Source organism: Salvelinus alpinus, chromosome 4, assembly GCF_045679555.1.
Source record: "Salvelinus alpinus chromosome 4, SLU_Salpinus.1, whole genome shotgun sequence".
Lineage (NCBI taxonomy): Eukaryota > Metazoa > Chordata > Actinopteri > Salmoniformes > Salmonidae > Salvelinus > Salvelinus alpinus.
Genome location: NC_092089.1, coordinates 68,318,136 through 68,338,459, shown reverse-complemented (window position 1 = coordinate 68,338,459; position 20,324 = coordinate 68,318,136). Strand labels below are relative to the sequence as shown.

Below are 20,324 nucleotides of genomic sequence, written 5' to 3'. Positions count from 1 at the left end.
TGGAGTTGTTGAAAAACGAGTTTTATTGACTCCAACCTAAGGGTATGTAAACCTCCGACTTCAACTGTGGTACTTAACATCAGATATGGGACCAAACTTTTTACTAACAATGAGTTAGACATGAGGAATTCAAAGGAATGGTCAAAAGCCACCAACGAACCCCCCCAACATCCCACCCCCACAATGAGTTTATATAGTATCAGTTCTCTGTCTGACAAGTAGTATTTTTATTTATTTAACTACGCAAGTCAGTTAACAACAAATTCTTATTTACAATGACGGCCTACTTGTGAAGCCCACCCCTCCAAACCCTCCATTAACCCAGTCGACTCTGGGCCAATTGTGCACCGCCCTATGGAGCTGTTCAGAGTATTGCTTCTTCATCCTATGTAATGTATTCCCAGTGAATTTGGTACAAAAAAAGTTAGAAGATTGGCTGTCATACCTTGCCAATAGACTGTTTACAGGGTAAGAGAACCAATATGTGGTTTGGGTGACTTATCCCTTTAACATTGAGGGGGATTCTTAAAATGTATCACTTAATAGCAAGAACAGCACCATCTAGTGGTCAGAACCTGGTATGATCAGGATGTAGGATGGGACATAAACCTAACAGCAGTGACTAATTTCTCTGAACAGTTGGGTGGGGGGAAACATCACCAAATTCACTGAGAATACATTACATAGGATGAAGAAACAATGCTCTGAGCCGCAGCTCCATACTACTTGTCAGCCATAGAGAACAGGTATACTCGTTGTTGGGTTGGGTGGGTGGTGTTTGACCGTTTGTTTTGGATTCCTCATGTCTTACTCATCGTTAGAAAAAAAGTTGTCCAAATCGGATGTAAGGTACTATATTTATTAAATAAATGAGTCAATTACATTTAAAATTGCCAATTTGGTTACAATCAATAAGCTTGACGTTTCAGAAATCAAATTATATTTGAACAAAATAATGTTGCAGAAATGTTTCTAACCATACAAGACAATTGTCATGGCTTGCTGAAATGACATGGAATGACTCTAGTGTCCGATAGCCCAGCATGATACTGTCTGCATGAGGTCAGTTATTCAGAGCTCTGTGGCATCAGCCCACATTCTGCTACAGGAATCTAACGGCCACTAAGACGAGGAAAACAGAAAGGAGGAGTCTTAAGTGAGCGAGAAAGTTGGGAGGGAGTTGGCAGTGTGTCAGGACTGGAGTCACTGTGCCTCGGCAGCGGCAGAGCTGACGCACTAAAACCCAGACGGAGAGGGATAAGGGGAGGGCACAGAGAGAGAGAGAGAGAGAGAGCGGGCGAGAATCCCCAGTGGCCATACGGATGGGGCAGTGTTTATTTTGACGTGGCAGACTGGATGTCATTCGGGGTTAGTGGCTGCAGTTTAGAACAAGGCACTCCCCCACTGGACTCTAGATGTGAGGGTGTATTTCTCTCTCTCTCTCTGTCTCTGTCTCTGTGTCTCTCTCTCTGTGTGTGTGTATGAGGGAGAAGTGCTTCATTGCAGCAGGACTCTGCCTTGTACACAGTAGCCAGAAAACCTACCATATATTTCACTTCTTCCTCTGTGCGGTTCTGTGGATGCGCTCGATGCGGCTCAAGGTGACTCAGGATTCCCGAGCCAGCGCCAGGGAGCATCCGGACTGGATCCCTAGACCTCCAGGGACAAGTGGGCTGAAGCTTCCTCTCTACCTCCACCTGGAAGTGGTGTTGGACTGCGGAGAGGACCGTAGGATAGTCGGGAGGATGTGAGGCCTTGACAGCAGCCGTTATCCACCACCAGGCCTACTAGTGTCCAGTCCAGCCCTGTGGGGGGGCAAGGGAATGGGCCCGGTTTCACTGCAGGTGGAGACTGAACAGGAGCAGAAGCCAGAGGGAGAAATGGAGTGCTACCATAGCCTTCTGCAGGCTGGCTCTCAGCTGGAGAACACACTGCAGCGTGAGTACCTCTCCTGTACTGCCCGTACATCACCCCCTCTCACTGGCATACAAATCGTGGTATATGGAGACATACAATGCAATGTTAAGTATGGTATATGGAAACATAACGGCGTCATAATAGAAACTATTTCAAGCATAATGGCAGTTTAAGGTCTATATTGTGTGTTATTGATTGGATGGTTTCTGCTGCATTCCAGCAGTGGGTCCCAACGTAGCCATGCAGGGATTAGTTGGGGGATAGTTTTCATCCATAGCGATCATACGTAGAGGAGATATTTGTAAGTACACTCCACATCTGGGTGTGTTTGGTGAAATGCCAAACAAACCGTTCCGTCAGTGAAATGTAATAAGAAATAGATGTCTTGTGTGACTGAGTTGATTAGGGAAACTATCAAGGCAGAGTTCTGTATGGTTGCTCGCAGCTTTTTGAAGTCTCGTCATGAACAAGGGCAGCCAGATGGACAGATTGGAAAATGAAATAATGAAAACGAGTGGCACTGCATCCCTGTCATGGCCCAGATGCTACAGAAGACAGACAAGGTGATAAACAGTGCCCATGTCTTTTACACCATTCTCCTCTAGCCTTTAGTTTCTATTGGAATCAAGTGCATGAGGAGGAAAGGGCTATTTTCTTTGGAGATGTAGTGACAGTTTGTTGGACTCAGTCTGGGTACTGCTCCTGGATGGTGGTGATTTGTAGCTGTAGTAAACTGGATACTCTACTCTGTAGAGGACTAGTAGGATTGTGTTGGTAAACCCTCTTTGGCACTGCTTTGTTGTCGTGGAGCCCTGCTAGCTTGTTTACTGTCCCTGCACTTTCCCTGGGAAGCGGGGTTTTCCCCAACCCTGTCCCTGCACTTTCCCTGGGAAGCGGGGTTTTCCCCAACCCTGTCCCTGCACTTTCCCTGGGAAGCGGGGTTGTCCCCAACCCTGTCCCTGCACTTTCCCTGGGAAGCGGGGTTGTCCCCAACCCTGTCCCTGCACTTTCCCTGGGAAGCGGGGTTGTCCCCAACCCTGTCCCTGCACTTTCCCTGGGAAGCGGGGTTGTCCCCAACCCTGTCCCTGCACTTTCCCTGGGAAGCGGGGTTGTCCCCAACCCTGTCCCTGCACTTTCCCTGTGTGGTGGTGTTGTCCCTGTCCATGTGTGAAGGTGTTGTCCCTGTCCCTCGTGGGAGTGTTGGCTGTGTGTGAAGGTAATGGGGACATTGGGGGGGTGGGGAAAAGGCCATCCTCCGGAGGTTCTATTTTTACCAGGTGAGTTTGGAGGCACTGCAGTACGTTTTATATCTGACCATGGAAAAACCTGCAGACGGACACAGTCTCACTCTCACACACAGACACACACACACACAACTGATCAGTTACCTGTAAGTTTAAATCTTCACCTCCCTCCACCTGGTTGTATTTTAACATGTCTATAATTTACTTGTGTGTGTGTGTGTGTGTGTGTGTGTGTGTGTGTGTGTGTGTGTGTGTGTGTGTGTGTGTGTGTGTGTGTGTGTGTGTGTGTGTGTGTGTGTGTGTGTGTGTGTGTGTGTGTGTGTGTGTGTGTGTGTGTGTGTGTGAAGAAACAAGGCATACAGGGTTTCCAATGAGTTGTTTGAAAAATGTATAATTTTAAAGCCCCAGAATGCTTCCTGCAGGTAATCCTGAACCTTCACAGTAAGTAATGTGGTCTTTAGGCTGAGAGACAGGTCCATAGCGACGCCATAACACACCTCTTCAACGATACCTGTCGGCACATGATAAACAGACTCCAATTGGTAAGCGGTATGTTTCATATAAAAACTAAGCTCTGTCTGTGCAGTTGTTGAGCTATAAAAATATATCTGTCCAAGTTCACAACAGAATATCACAAATAAAATTTCATTTCCACCCACATTAGCTTTGCTGCATATTGATGCTAGGGCAAAAAAGAGAGCTTGAAACCTAAATGATAAATCGGACAAATCACGTTCACATGTGCCCAGATGGTCGTGTGAGGAATTCCCTCCAACACTTTCCCTCTCCGTAGCCCACCACTATAATCCCCTTAACGCTGAAAGCCCTGGTTGGTTAAAAAATATCTGCTCACTTCAAAACAGTCATGGCCCTTGTAAATATGTGTGCGGTGTGTGTGTGCGGTGTGTGTAAACCTGAGGGACTACATGTGTGTGCTTGTCTCCCTATGTCTCAAGAGCTGTGGACAGCGTATGCAGTATTTTACTCTCTCTCTCCACACAATGTAGCCTCTGAGACATCAGTGACTGTTGGCTGAAGGAAGAAGCTCACCCAATATGCCCACAACCTGGCCTCATGGCATGGGCAGTGCCAGTCATGTGTGATAGCATTGAAATTGACTGGCTGTCTGGCACCCTTCTTGTCAGGGTCTTACCTAGGCAAAATGTGTCCCATGCACGTCTAAATGACTCAATCCCTTTGCAGAGAACAACTAATTAAATTCTGTTGATGATCATCTATTTGGGGGGGGGGGTGTTTCTTGAGTAAATGAGCACGGGAATAGAGGGAGGAAAAGAACCAGAATCTTGTTGGACTACAACAAGCAAGTCGTGCCATTTTCCGCAGGTTGGCTAATTCTCAGCAAATGACACAGGACTATCACAGATCAACCACTACAGTATGTCATCAGGAGGGACAGGATGCCTGGCCACAGCCTGGCCAGCCCTGCTTTACCCTGAGCCTTTAATCTGTCCAGCTGTCTGGGAGTCTGTCTCAGGACCCACTTATGCTTAATAGGGAATATCATTTTCTGGGCCAGGGCAGAACAAACACAGGTTATTTGGGCTTTGAAGCAGAAAACACTACTCAGTGAAGTCACCTGACTAGGCTTTGGTGCTTGGATGCTTTGATGAATCAAGTCGGCGGGAATAATTATTTACTAGCTGTGTGGCTGCAAAATAGAAGGCGTGTTTTGGAGGCTGGGTGTGTTGTGCAGACATCTTGTTTAGCATGCCAGGCAGAGACCGAGTGGTTTACACCATGTGATGAGTGGTGCAGAGTGCTGATTGGAGAGGGGCCGTGGCGGAGTCTCGTCCTGGGATCACAGACTAGCACGCATATTAAAAACACTGCAGCCTGCCTGCCTGCAGCACAAGCATTCTGCCGCGGCTCTTCTGTATAGTATAATGTCTACAGTAAGGAGCAGGCAAGGCGGCTGCAGTGTGTGTGCTGTTAAGTCTCTCAGTACTGTTTTGGTTGCCTATTATCATACAGTGCATTCAGAAAGTATTCAGACCCCAAGACATTTTGCACATTTTGTTACGGTACAGCCTTATTCTAAAATTGATTGAATTGTTTTTTCCCTCAATCTACAAACAATACCCCATAATGACAAAGCAAAACCAGTAAAAAAAACAACAACTGAAATATCACATTTGCATAAGTATTCAGACCCTTTACTCAGAACTTTGTTGGCAGCGATTTCAACCTCAAGTCTTCTTGGGTATGATGCTACAAGCTTGGCACACCTGTATTTGGGGAGTTTCTCCCAATCTTCTCTGCAGATCCTCTCAAGCTCTGTGAGGTTGGATGGGGAGTGTCGCTGCACAGCTATTTCCAGGTCTCTCCAGAGATGTTCGATTGGGTTAAAGTCCGGGCTCTGGCTGGGCCACTCCAGGACATTCAGAGCCTTGTCCTGAAGCCACTCCTGTGTTGTTGGCTGTGTGCTTAGGGTCGTTGTCCTGTTGGAAGGTAAGCCTTCACCCCAGTCTGAGGTCCTGAGCGCTCTGGAGCAGGTTTTCATCAAGGACTTCTCTGTATTTTGCTCCATTCATCTTTCCCCCAATCCTTCCTAGTCTCCTAGTCCCTGCCACTGAAAAACATCCCCACAGCATGATGCTGCCACCACCATGCTTCACCGTAGGGATGGTACCAGGTTTCCTCCAGACGTGACACTTGGCATTCAGGCCATAGAGTTCAATCTTGGTTTCATCAGACCAGATAATCTTGTTTCTCATTGTCTGAGGGTCTTTAGGTGGCTTTTGGCAAACTCCAAGCGGGCTGTCATGTGCCTTTTACTGAGGTGTGGCTTCCGTCTGGCCACTCTACCATAAAGGCCTGATTGGTGGAGTGCTGCAGAGATGGTTGTCCTTCTGGAAGGTTCTCCCATCTCCACAGAGGAACTCTAGAGCTCTGTCAGAGTGACCATCGGGTTCTTGGTCACCTCCCTGAGCAAGGCCCTTCTCCCCCGATTGCTCAGTTTGGCCGGGCGGCCAGCACTAGAACGAGTCTTGGTGGTTCCAAACCTCTTCCATTTAAGAATGATGGAGGCCACTGTGTTCTTGGGGATCTTCAATGCTGTAGAAATGTTTTGGTACCCTTCCCCAGATCTGTGCCTCGACACAATCCTGTCTCTGAGCTCTACGGACAATTCCTTCGACCTCATGTTTTGGTTTTTGCTCTGACTTGCACTGTCAACTGTAGGACCCTATATAGACAGGTGTGTGCCTTTCCAAATCATGTCCAATCAATTAGCATAGATGAACTCCAATCAAGTTGTAGAAACATCACGAGGATAATCAATGGAAACAGGATGCACCTGAGCTTAATTATGAGTCTCATATCAAAGGGTCTCTTCTGTTTCTGTTTTTTATATTTAATAAATTTGCAAACATTTCTAAAACCTGTTTTCGCTTTGTCATTATGGGGTATTGTGTGTAGATTGAGGATTAATAAAAATAAATCATTTTTAGAATAAGGCTGTAACGTAACAAAATGTAGAAAAAGCATCGGGGTCTGAATACTTTCCGAATTCACTGTATCTGGTTGCCGGATATTACTTCCCAGACGACTCATCCTGAATTTAATTCCGCTGCTCTATCGATTGCTACATACATTGTCTAAATCTGCAATCCTGGAACTAATTTGTGTGACGTCAAAATGAGGGGCATTGTACAAAACAAATTAATCAGCGATTTGGATCGTCTCTAACGAATTTAACCAATCAAAGTTGATAACGTCATCATGTAGGCTGGCTCTGGCCCAACCCATCGTTTTCAGGGACCAATCAGAACGTTCAGAATGTGTTTGCGTTCCAAAAGACGTTGGGGAGGGGGGAAAATCCAGACCCATCGTGGAGAAGAGTGGGCGTGGCGTTTTTCTGGAGCGACATGGATGTGTAGCCTGACAAGGATATTTCACCTTTTCTCATTAGATTGCCTCTAAATTACAGTCACAAATTGCATCTTCTGTCATATGCTGTGCCGCATTAAGGGATGACAAAATCATTGGTTGTGAAGCTGCATAGTAGACATTGTTGACGTCAGCTGTACAAGAGATGCAGTGTGTCCAGTAGTACATCCACTATCTACCCCCCATGAACTATTTAGAAACTGCCTATGCATACTACATGTGGCCTTTCCAAGCTCGCTGATACACTCGAGCCATGGAAACATTAACTATTACTCAACCAGTCAAGGATATCCATCTTCAACCTGACACTAACCAGTACCTGACAGTAACCCTATACGCCATGGCTGTGTGTGAATGGCCCAGCCCAGTACAGCCCATGTCTGTGTGTGTGTGTGTCAGTCACACTCATGAAATATGGACCAGAGATCTGCGGAGCTCATTACCCCTCCACTCGCTGACTCCCCGCCAGACACTGTTACCCCCGTCGATGTGGAAAAGGACACTCTCTCCCTCTCGCGACACGGTCTCCCCCCTCTTTCTCTCTACCCTGCATATATCTCTCTCTCACTCTCCCTACACAACTCCTCTCTCTCCTTATACTGCATCTCTTTGCGTGTATGAAATCCTATTCATATTTACTAATACTGTGTATTATTCACAAGGAGACTGTGAATCAAGTGATCGGTTGCATAAACTAGTCGACCACAGAGCATTATATATGACTATTTACGACTTTTACTTTTAAACTCAATCTTCAGTGTGGCTTCAATCATCCCACTATATCATTGTATATTTATGTTACATGCAGTGTAGAGTCCTTTCAACATTGTTGAATGTGGAATGAGGAGTGAGTCAGTGCTGCCTGCCACCACAGCTTGGTGTACACCACAGGAGGCTGGTGAGGGGAGGACAGCTCATACCATGTGTTTGACGTATTCGATGCCATTCCACTCCAGCCATTACCACGAGCCCGTCCTTCCCAATGTAGGTGCCACCAGCCTCCTGTAGTGTAAACAGTGTTTGACCCCCTGCTGCCTCACCTGGTGACGGGAGAAGGGCATGGAGAGGTAAAGTGACTGCCTACTGCTGTGCTAGCCTGGATGACACAGTGGATAGAAGGGGTCCAGACCCACCTCAGAACGACTGACTGACTTGAACCAAACAGCTGAGTCTGATACCTTTCTTACCACTGTAATGTTGTTTTACATATGACCATTGGGAGGCAGTATTTCTGTCTGCTATTTCATCATTCTTATGGGACAAGTTATGAATGATAACCACTGTGTGACAGGTTGAATGAGGCCTCATTGGGACCTGTTATTCTAATCTCTCTCTCTCTCCCCCAACCCCCTTCCCACAGAAGTGTCAGTCTCTATGAGTATGAAGGAGGTGGACGGCTACATTGAGAAGCAGGTGGCCTACCTGTCAGGTGGGGGCTCTTTACTTAGTCTTGTCCCACTACTGAGGGTTCATAACCTCTGACCTGTGTTTACATTGGTTGTATAGATTCAGGGGGCGTCTTCGAGCTGTAAAAGTAGTAGTGACATGTTGAAACTGACACAGCTGTGCTCAGTTAATCCAACGCGTCGACTATTTGAATGCGACGTCCGCAAAGAACGTATTATCATTGTTTAATACATTGTTGAGTGTGATTGTTCATATGAAAATCATTTTTCTTTGCAGGGGGGCGTGGTGAGGACTCTAGCGTGATCGTAACCCTCCCAGAATACTCTGCTTTCAGCGACATTCCGGAGGAATCTTTAGCCAAAGTCTTAACATACCTCACCCTCATACCTCGGTGGGTGAACCACCATAGTACACTCCCTCCTAATATTCATCTCTGTAGCCCTCCCTCTCTCATCTCACAACTCTCTCTTTCTCTGCAGTGCAGTGTGAGCCTGCTTTAGACCAGAGTTAGCATTCTTTGCACAGATGGCACTAGATGCTCCCTATTCCTCATCTATTTCGATGCCCTAGTGATGTCCTCTGTGCCAGCCCAGAGCAGGTATACCCTAGGGAGGAGGGATCATATCATTGGATGAGTACAGGTCACAAGAGTCGATGAATGTCCCTGTAAACATATCTAATGTATTCACTCTGCAGTCCTTCTTTCTATACCAAAAAATATAATTTGTTATCAAATGAACTTTTCGGTACTATACCTGTACATTTTACCAGTAAAAGTATACATTTGTTCAGTGAAAGGTACATGTGAAATGTACATGTGTTCAAATACTTTTGGTGCTTGTGTTTGCAGAGCAAGACAGCCAGGTGTAAAATTCATCATCATTTTAGACAGAAGACTGGATACATGGACCTCTATCAAAACAGCACTTGCCAGAATTGCGGTGAGCCAGTTAAGTCATGGCATTTTTTCCCCGCGTGCATACATGCGCACGTGGAAATGAAATCAAACGTTATTGGTCGCATACACAGTTTAGCAGATGTTATAGTAGGGTGCTGCGAAATGCCTATGTTACTAGGTCTTAATAATGCAGTAACACGTCAAACAAGTACACTAAATAATAATATATTTTTTTTAAACACAAGAAATCAAGAAAGGTCGGGAACGAAACCAAATCTACTGTGGAAGTATGGTAACGATACTAGTTTAGGCCTGTCCCTATCCTACTAAAGAACGGATGATTTGCTTCTGTGGAGAAAAAAAAACTGTTCAGAATATCAGTACTATCAGACGATGTCAGAGTGGGGAGTTGTCCATGGTGCTGAATTATCCCCACTCAGTTCCTGCTGTTTTGTGATGGTCTCTTGTGCGGTTTTGTTCATTAAAATACTTGATCGTGCCAATATCTGTCAAATACTGCAGTTGTTTTGTCACCGTTTATTATTGCGCATACATAATTTTCTAATAAATTGTTCTGTATTCACTGTATGAAAATAAAGTCCCGTCGTGAGGGAATCGAAATGCATGAGCAAGCACTCCGATACTTTGATATTTACCCGATGACGCTATATTTGGCGGAAAATGAGGGAGAGCGAGAAGGCTAGAGGAAGGGAGAGCTTGCAGACAGCGAACGTTGATGCAGCGGAGTAGAGGGGCCAAGTAACTTGGCACCAATTTGTTAGCGACGGGACGGGCGAGGTTTTACCGTTATCGCATAAATGGCTGTTAACACGATGGCTGAGAGTTACCAGCGCCGAGGATTGCACAGGACACGGAAGAGCCCGGTAACGCGCTTATTACATAGTTTGATTACGTGCTAAAATAGTTGTGCTCGAGTTTGGGTGTGCAGAGTGAATGCGGCATCGCTCACTGACAGCAGCTTGCTAAGCGTAGCACTGCAGTGCAGAGCCTGATTTGAGTTTAGTCATAACAATTGATGCAATGAGACCGAGAAAGATAATTTGCTTATATGAATGCAACCTGGCAGTGATATTTTCTTAGCATGTTGAGCTTGAAGGGCCGAGTTTGCGGTAGCCTGAAGCTAGATTTAGATAGCGGGGACAAATGAATGTCAAAGAGCTCTATAAGCGAATGCGTCGGTCTTTTTGGAATAATCAATTTCCCACTGTTTTATGTCGATCTTCTGTGCTGCACATGTTCACGCTTTAACAGCTGGCAACTTCAATTGAACCAAACCCATTTGTTAGTTAGCAGTCCTTCACCACCGCAGTAGTGTGATAAAAATGGTTGTGAGCATTATTTTTCAAATGTAGCTAATCAGATTGTCATCCTTAGCCTACTGCTTTACTTGTGATCTGACTCTGAAAATCACCTCATCCCTAAATAAAATACAGACGACCTACTATCTGCTCTTGTTTAGTGAATCCATTTGATATTGACTGCGACTTCAATACACCTGTGATAGGCACCAGCTAGCAGGATATGTCTGGCTTTCCTTATCTGACTGACAGTGGGTGAGCCTGAGGCTTTGTCCGACTGCGGATGATTGCATGTTAGTGCAGTCAATATTTCCTGTCAGTGACAGATGCTGGCTAGTGCCTATCCCTCTATGCATCCAGAAGTGTGAACAGACTCTGGCCTAGTGTTGGGTAAAGACATGGTCCAGGAGTTGTCAAAGGTCAGAGCTCACTGTCCAACCCCGGGGGTGTGATTGTGTCCCTCCCCGTCTCCAGGCCTCCTTCCCTGGGAACCTCCACCTGGTGCTGGTGCTGAGACCCACCAGCTTCTTCCAGCGCACCGTCACAGACCTGGGCTTCCGTTTCAGCCAGGAGGACTTCATGCTCAAGATGCCAGTAAGGCAGATCAGAGGCCAAATCCAACACTTCACCACACAGCATCGGCATCTCATGTTTGAAGAAGCGTGCCAAGTACTACACACAGTCGATTATGTGCAGCTTATTCTAGCTCTCCTTTATTAGGTGGTGATGCTGAGCTCTGTGACAGACCTACTGAGATACATTGATGAGAACCAACTGACCTCTGAGTTTGGAGGAACCCTGGACTACTCCCACAGTGACTGGATCGTCCTGAGAACAGTACATACTTTACACTTACATAGCATCAACCATGCAGCCACTCAGAACCCCCAACACTTATATTACAACATATATGATGCAGAGAGACACATTCAAAATTGGCCTGTATGTTTGCACAATCCTGAGTGATGACATCAGAGTATACATTTAGAAACACTGTGACGACTTCCGTGTGGTGTGTGTGTGTGTGTGGTGTGTGTGTGTGTGTGCTCTCTGGCTCCCCTCCAGGCCATAGAGAGCTTTGCGGTGACAGTTAAGGACATAGCTCAAATGCTGCAGGCGTTTGGCACAGAGCTGGCTGAGACCAAACTGCCAGATGAGGGCACCGCCATCATGCGCCTCCTCTCAACCCACACTGACAAGTACAGGAAACTCAAGGTATACTGCAACCCTTTTAGGTAGATAGAGGACTCATCTTTGTATCTGTGCCGTTATAGCATCTGTGGGTAGTGCCATTGAAGTAATAGATTTTCCTCTTCTTCATTTGCTCCCAACTCATAGTAATCCCTACCCAGTTGACTACCTTAAAATGGAGGAAGCCCTCAATGGCAATGTCCATGTTAAAATGGGTTATATCTATGATGAGTCCTCTATCACTATGTTTTACACTAGACTCTATCATAATATGTTACAATTCTATATCAGTGGCAGACTAACTGACAGCCAGTCTACATGTTCACCCTGATATGTTAACCATTTTGTCTGTCTTGATCGTTGTCTGTCTCGTACAGGAGGCGATACGGTCAGTATCAAAGGAGGGTCGTCACCTGCTGGCTAGCCTGGAGGCCTCGGGGAGAGAGGAGGATTCACTTTGGGATGTCAGGCTGGACTGGGAGACTGTGCAGAGGTGTGTGTGTATAACCTCAGAGAGATAATCACGCTACGGTCTGCCTAAAGAGTGGCCACGGGGCTCCTGAGTGGCACAGCGGTCTGAGGCACTGCATCTCAGTGCTAGAGGCGTCACTACAGACCTTGGTTCAAACCCGGGCCTTATCACAACTGGCCGTGATCGGGAGTCCCACAATTGGCACAGCATCGTTCGGGTTAGGGGAGGGTTTGGCTGGGGTAGGCCATCATTGTAAAATAAGAATTTGTTCTTAACTGATTTGCCTAGTTAAATAAAGGTAATTCTTTGATTATAACCTCTGTCTCTGGTCTTCAGGCTACTAGCCCAGCTGAGGGGCATGGAGTCAGCCTTTGACGGCTTCTTTGAGAAGCATCATCTAAAACTGCAACAGTACTTACAGCTGCTCAGATACGAACATCGCTTCAAGGAGGTGAGACTGATCAATTGCATAATTGATGATTCATTGTCGAGAGGCAACTCTTAGAACAGGGAGGACACGGGGCGGACAGTTCAATTTGAGGTCGGATGGGACGTTTTGAAGTTGGGAGGGGTATATGTCTCTAACTAATGTCTCTCTCGTCGTCAGATGGAGTTGTCTCTGGAGCGTCTGGCGTCCCAGGAGAGAGAGATGTCATCGTCAAGGGAGACGCTGACTCAGACAGAGCAGACACTCAGAGACCTGGACAGCCTGGAGGCTCACGCACAGGTCAGTGTTTACTAGGGGACACTTCCCTCATCAGATCAACGGACCAGGGCTACACATACTGTATACTGTGGTTGGCAGAGATTGTCTTCTCTGGGACTCGTGCTTTTGGTAATAGCATTGGTTGTGTAGCTCGGATTGAAGTGTATTTGCCGTTGTGATGCTGTGTGTATGTAGGCCTCCTGTATGCCATGTCTTGTTGTATGTAACTGACTGTGGTTTCCTGGTTGTGTTGCTAGGAGGAGATGGGACATGCCCAGATCATCATCCTCCATGGGCACCAGCTGGCAGCCAGTCACCACTATGCCATGGCCCTGATCGTTCAGCGCGGCAACGAGCTACGTCACCGCTGTGACACGCTCAGTAATGCTCTGAGGGTGAAACGCACACACCTCTCCCAGGCCCACCGGCTGCTGCTACGCCTCTGCCAGGTAGAAGACACACACACTGTTTACACTATTGCACACAGATGAGTACAAATCTAACATCATACACAAACAACCACGCTGATACTCTGTCAAGTGCTATCGTATATCCGAATATGACTGGTCGGTGTGACATCGTTGTCTCGTCCCCTCCATAGGCCCAGAGTTGGTGTGACGACGGGGCCTACCTGTTGGCCCAGCAGCTGGTGGGTAAGTTCCAGTCGAAGGAGGGGGCCCAGGCAGCTCTGAAGGACATAGACAGATTCCTGGAGGGGGCTCCGTCTCTCCTCAGCTCAGGACCTGACCTCCTGGCCGTGGAGTTTGAGTCTGTCCTCACCCCAGAGATACAGGTCCAACACCAAGCCAGTGTCTCTCACTGACAAACAGCCTTATGGTTTAAAGAGTAACCCCCTCTGTAATGCTTCTCATGACCCATCTGTGTCTAACCCATTCTCTATGTTTTCTATCACCCCGTAATATATTTAATATTACAGGACTTATACAAGCATTCCTTTCTGGTCTTGGCACCTTCAGGCAACCTTCAAGACTGCATAAAGGCTATAAACACCTGTTTAACTAACACTCCATACAGGTTTTGGGTCGATATAAATGTCCTAAGCTCCTCTTCCATCCTCCACAGGTCCAGATAGGGAAGGCGTTTGAGAAGCACACGGTGGTGCAGGAGATGATCCACAACAGGCAGGTCTGTCTGAGGAAGCTGGCTGATAAACACGTCCGTCCCATCCAACTAGTGGCCCCCAGGGCGGAGAGCCCGCCCCGCTCCAAGTCCCCACTCTTTTCCCCCAAACATGGTAAGAGGAGGCAGTGGAATATATATACACACACACATTCAATCACACACATTCAATCACACTTGATACAGTACATTAGCATTTGTCACAGTAGATTAAAGAACATCAGACTACAGTTGACTGTTTGGGGTTCTAGAGGCTTACAGCACACTTTAATTATCCATCTCCGCTAGAACTCCACCCAGGGTTCTGCTGTTTCCCAGGCCCTGTATATGCAGCCCTCCCCTGGCCTCTGGCCTGACAGCCGTCCCTCTCCCCTGGGTACTGGGTGTCGTCTGTGTCCTCAGCCTAGGGCTTCACACACCTTCTTCCAGGCCACAAAGCAGTAATCAAAACAGCAAACCACATGCTCCAGTAATGAGGAAGCCCAGGGTCTTTGTGCTCGACCTCAGTTAGAGGTCCACCTTAACCAATGAGCTAGCTGTTAGGGCCCAGCACTATAATCAGTCCTGAGGGGATACTCTGTTAGCCGTGATGCTAGCTGTTAGGGCCCAGCACTATAATCAGTCCTGAGGGGATACGCTGTTAGCCGTGATGCTAGCTGGGTACTGTATGGTAATAATGTATATGAACCACGTACGGCAAAGACCCTTTCATCTCCCACTCGCCTCCAGGCAGGGCTGAACAAAGCTAGCCATACCGCACCCAATTAATAATGAGGTGCGACGTGTGGGTGTGTTTCTCACACACAGAAGGAAGCCCCTTTTTAAGAGGGGAGATGAAGATAAATGTGTTGGCTCTGATTTAGTGTGATAATGCGCACGCGCACACACACGCGCTGATCTTAGGGTATGTGAGGAACGCATGATCAAACGGATACAGTCAGTCAGTTACACCAGACAGTGCTTTGGGTGATGTGTTCTTAGAGGATATAGTAGTGTTGGAGTTCCACTGCAAGCTGCTTATTGCCAATGATTAACTAGCCGTCCATCAGAAGAGAAGTATCAAGTGTAAACCCAGGACCAACAGTCATCCCAGGGTCAAAGACCGGACATCCTGGTCCCACAGGACCTTTCAAACCTACTGTCATCGTCATATCGCCGCGAGCATCTACTCATTGTAATGATGGCTCTATCGGGTGACGTTACTGTTAGCTACTGTGCCGTATACCACGTCATGGCTTCATCAAAGCACATGTGGAGACGTGTGCTATACTTAGCCTTGTTAACATGTTGTCCAGACAAGTCTTGTGTTTCATCAAACGCATAGAAACCTACAGTGTCATCGAGTTCAGCTGAAAGGTCGTGTGTTGCAGGTGTCGACAGTTTGAAGTTCTCCTTCGATCTGTCACTCCCTGGGAAGAGGACGTCCCGGAAAAGCCCCGCCTCCAGAAAGGTGAGATGGTCGAAGAAGGACGTGAAAGATGAAAGTCGAGTATAGCGCAGAACAGTTCACACACGTCACTGTGGCTGTGATGATGACATGTACGATAGGAATTTTATGGCAACTGAACATGCTTGAGGTGGATTCCCTCCATGTAGGGGCGGCAGGTAGCCTAGTGGTTAGAGCATTGGGCCACTAACCGAAAGGTTGCTAGATCGAATCCCCGAGCTGGCAAGGTAAAAATCTGTCATTCTGCCCCTGAACAAGGCAGTTAACCCACTGTTCCTAGGCCGTCATTGTAAATAAGAATTTGTTCTTAACTGACTTGCCTAGTTAAATAAAGGTTAAATAAAATGTAAATCCTGGTTGTCTGTGTGTCCTGGCCGTCTCAGATCGAGGTGATGCATGACTACCAGGAGAATAGGAGCTCCCTGCGCTCCAGCCTGGAGGGAGAGGACAGCCCAGACCTTCTCAAACGGTCCGTCTTCTCATCCTCTACATATTCCTGATGTGGTCTTCCTGATTCCTTATGTTCAGACAGAATACTAATGAGGCCCTGTGTCTCCACAGTCACGTGATGAGGGAGCTGATTGAGACAGAGAGGGTCTATGTGGAGGAGCTGCTGTCAGTGCTGCTGGTGAGAACACAGCAGCGTTTTCCCCAGCTATTACTGGATTACTACAGTGAGTTTTGTATACTGATTATGTGTGTATTGTGTAGGGTTACAGGGGAGAGATGGAGAACCCGGCCCTCGCGGGGCTCTTGCCCCCCATCCTGCGCAGTAAGAGGAACGTCCTGTTTGGCAACATGCCTGAAATCTACAACTTCCACAGCAGGCAAGGAAACATCAGTTGGCAAGGGCAAACATGCATGCTTACACACGCATATATATATATATATATATATACAGAGCATTTGGAAAGTATTCAGGCCCCTTGACTTTACTACATTTTGTTTACATTACGGCCTTATTCTGAAATGGATTCAATTGTTTTTCTTCCTCATCAATCTACAAATACTCCATAATGACAAAGCAAAAACAGGGTTTTAGATTTTTTTTGCTAATTTATTAAAAATAAAAAACTGGGCCTCCCGAGTGGTGCAGCAGTCGAAGGCACTGCATCACAGTACTAGAGACGTCACTACAGACCCGGGTTTGATCCCAGGCTGTGTCGCAGCTGGCCGCGACCGGGAGACCCATGAGGCGAGGCACAATTGGCCCAACGTCGTCCGGGTTAGAGGAGGGTTTGGCCGGCCGGGATGTCCTTGTCCCATTGCGCTCTTGTGACTCCTTGTGGCGGGCCGGGTGCATGCACGCTGACTTTGCGGCTGGCTTCGGTGTTAAGCGAGCAGTGTGTCAAAAATCAGTGCTGCTTGGCGGGTCGTGTTTCATAGGACGCGTGGCTCTCGACCTTCGTCTCTCCCGAGTCTGCACAGGAGTTGCAGCAATGGGACAAGACTGTAACTACCAATTGGATATCACAAAATTGGGAAGAAATAGGGGTAAAAAATCCCCTCCCCCAAAAAAAGGCGGAGTCTCAAAGAACTGTACGATTTAAAGCAGTAATTGCATCATAACCTCTTTGAACTACTGCTCCATCTTAAAAACAACCATCTCTCCAGTACAGTAGCTACTAGCCCGTTTCCTCTAGCCAGCTGTGTCAGTTAGTTTATGTACAACTGTTTGAGTGGCTCTGTCTGCATCCTATATATCCTGCCTGCTGGGATTGCTCCCCTGCTGGGCTGAAAGGCAAAACTGGATGACTGCATGAGGCCGTAAGCCAATTAGAGCCTCTCTAACTAGTGTTAAATGCCAGTTGCTCTAACAAGCGTTTGATTATGCCAACGAGAGAGGAAACTGGCAGACACTGGGGGCTCAGTGGCATGGCTCTGTGGGTGGCTAGTCATTAACTATGGAGGAGTGCTGGATAGGGGCCTGTGTGGTGATGGTGTTTGCTGCTCTGTGTGGTTAGGGTGTGACCTATTGACCTTATCTGTCTTTGACCTCTGACTCCTGACCTCTTGGGTTCTACAGGGTGTTCCTCCATGACCTGGAGGGCTGCCTAGAGACCCCAGAGGGAGTAGGGGCCTGTTTCCTGGAGCGGGTGAGGAACGTCTACATGCCCTCAAACTCATCTCTGGACTGTGAAGCCAGTTCCACCGCATTTTTTCATTGTTCCCCTCTAATCAGGGACTGATTTAGACCTGGGACACCAGGTGGGTGCAATTAATTATCAGGTAGAACAGAACCAGCAGGATCCGGACCAAGTAGGGTGAGAGTTAAATACCCCTGGTAGTTTGTTTGTGGTTGTTTCTGAAGAATGTCTTTACCTATATCAGCTGAGAATTCTCAACGATACTCAGAGTTATGTGGCGATGAGTTTTGGCGGAGTGTCCCTCCGACTACGTCGAGTCGGTGTCAGGTGATACTTCAGCAAAAATGTCAATTTTTAAGGTGTAACTTTTACCTATGTTTGTCCTGTGTAAAGGCATTATATTCTTTGTGTGCCGCAATCCGTAGTTTTTGATACAAACGTTCTTCTATGTAATCCAATCCTATGTAATTCTTCCGAGTAATCCACTATTTTCCAAAGGAGTATGAAGTTAACGACTTCAAACATGTACTACCACGCTATATTTTTATAAATATCAGTTGTTTAATGTTACCTGTCCTGATTGTTAGAGAGTTGCTAGGGGGAGTTGGAATCAATTGTTTTTTTAATAAAAAATGTCATTCTATGTATCACCTGCCAAAACAAAAAGCTCTGCCGTGCTATATGACGGGGCTGCTCCTTCTCCGTTAACAAACACCGCTTACCTTGGCAGAGGCACCCAGAGAAAATAACTGCTTTACACAGGACAAACATAGGTACAGGGTACGCATTAAAGGATTTGGGGAAAGTGAAGCTGATCCTAGATCTGTGGCTAAGGGGAACTTCTACCTGGAACATGTCTGATGAGGTTAGGCAGTACAGAGTTCATTGTGTCGTGTCGTCTCTCTCCACGTGGAAATCGTTCTGACACCGAGTCGATGTAATCGGCATAGCACGTGTTTCACAGTCTTGCATGGATGGTGTGTCATTGGAAATGTATGTGTGTATTTCCAGAAGGAGAATTTCAAGGTGTATGAGTGCTACTGTCAGAATAAGCCTCGCTCAGAGTCCCTATGGAGGCAGTACTCGGACTGTGCCTTTTTCCAGGTCATGCTTATTTTTTCTATTCGTGCCCAATGTTTGTACTCAGCGATACTACTACACCACAATACCAGACATATTCATTATTTTAATAGCACAAAATGATCGATTATTTATATTAGATTCCCTGTTATAACCGTAACAAATGCTTCCCAATATCTCCTTGCCATATTCTACAGGAGTGTCAGAAGAAGCTGGAACACAAACTGGGCCTGGACTCTTACCTTCTGAAACCAGTCCAACGCCTTACCAAGTACCAGCTACTCCTGAAGGTCAGCCCTTAGTGAAACCAGCCGACATACACGCCTCTACGCAGCACACCGTGCCAATATTGCAGCATTTATATTAGCTTTAACTATGCTGAAACGTTATCATAATTCAACGTCCCCAAAATCCTGTCAGTGCTGACAGCACTATGACATAACCTTGGCCTACCTAGGGGCATTTATTTCAATGAGTTGAATGCAGGACGTGAAGGATTACAGATTAAACTAGAGAGAAATCCTGTCTGATTAATGGGGATTGCTCCCCATTTTCTGTACCCTGATTCTCTGTTGTTATCTGACAAAATAAGGAACATCTTACATGCAACACAAGGACTATTATAGTACAGCTGGAGAATTTCAGGGTTTCTTTGTTCCCAGATATTGATCTCTACCAGATATGAATTGATGTGTTGCGTGTGTGTTGCGTGTGTGTGTGTGTGTGTGTGTGTGTGCGTGCGCGTGCGTGCATGCTGTAGGAGCTACTGAAGTACAGTGCAGGAGGCTGCGAGGGGACCTCCGAGCTACAGGGGGCGCTAGCAGCCATGCTCCACCTCCTCAAGTCAGTCAATGACTCCATGCATCAGATAGCCATCACAGGCTACCAGGTGACTTGTCCTGTGTGTCTGTGTGTGTGTGTGGTTGGCTCTGTGTGTCTTTGTGACACAGTGTGCTGTCCTGTATGTGTGACAGTGTGCCATCCTGTATCTCTGACCCTGTGTGTTTACCTGTGTGTGTGTGTGTGTCCCCCCCCTCCCTAGGGAGAGTTGTGTGACCTGGGCCGGGTGCTGATGCAGGGCTCCTTCAGTATGTGGATCAGCCATAAGAAAGGCCCCACCCGTATGAAGGAGCTGGCCCGCTTCAAGCCCACGCAGAGACACCTGTTCCTGTATGAGAGAGCCCTGCTTTTCTGCAAGCGCAGGGAGGAGCATGGAGAGGGAGCAGACAAGACCCCCTCCTACAGCTTCAAGCACTGTCTGAAGGTGTGTGTGTAGGCGGCACACTCTGACACATGCTCCCTGTTGCAAGGATGTTTGTTTTGTTTTGCGTGTCAAGGCGTCAGTGGGTGTGTGTCTGTTTATGGGGCGTGACGGATGGCGTCACCACCCGCTGCTCTCCTCTTGATGTACGCTTGAGCTTCCTGCCTTCACACAGCGGAGGAGTGTGTGTCCGTGGCATGTCCTTGTATGCCCCAGGTGCAGACTGTGTGCGTGTGTGTCCTGGCA

General features: G+C 47.1%; 1 pseudogene; it reads left to right on the top strand.

Moving 5' to 3' along the window:
• The first annotated feature begins 1,207 nt into the window (after window positions 1-1,207).
• Window positions 1,208-20,324, top strand: part of LOC139574241 (proto-oncogene DBL-like) — a 25,540-nt pseudogene continuing 6,423 nt past the window's right edge.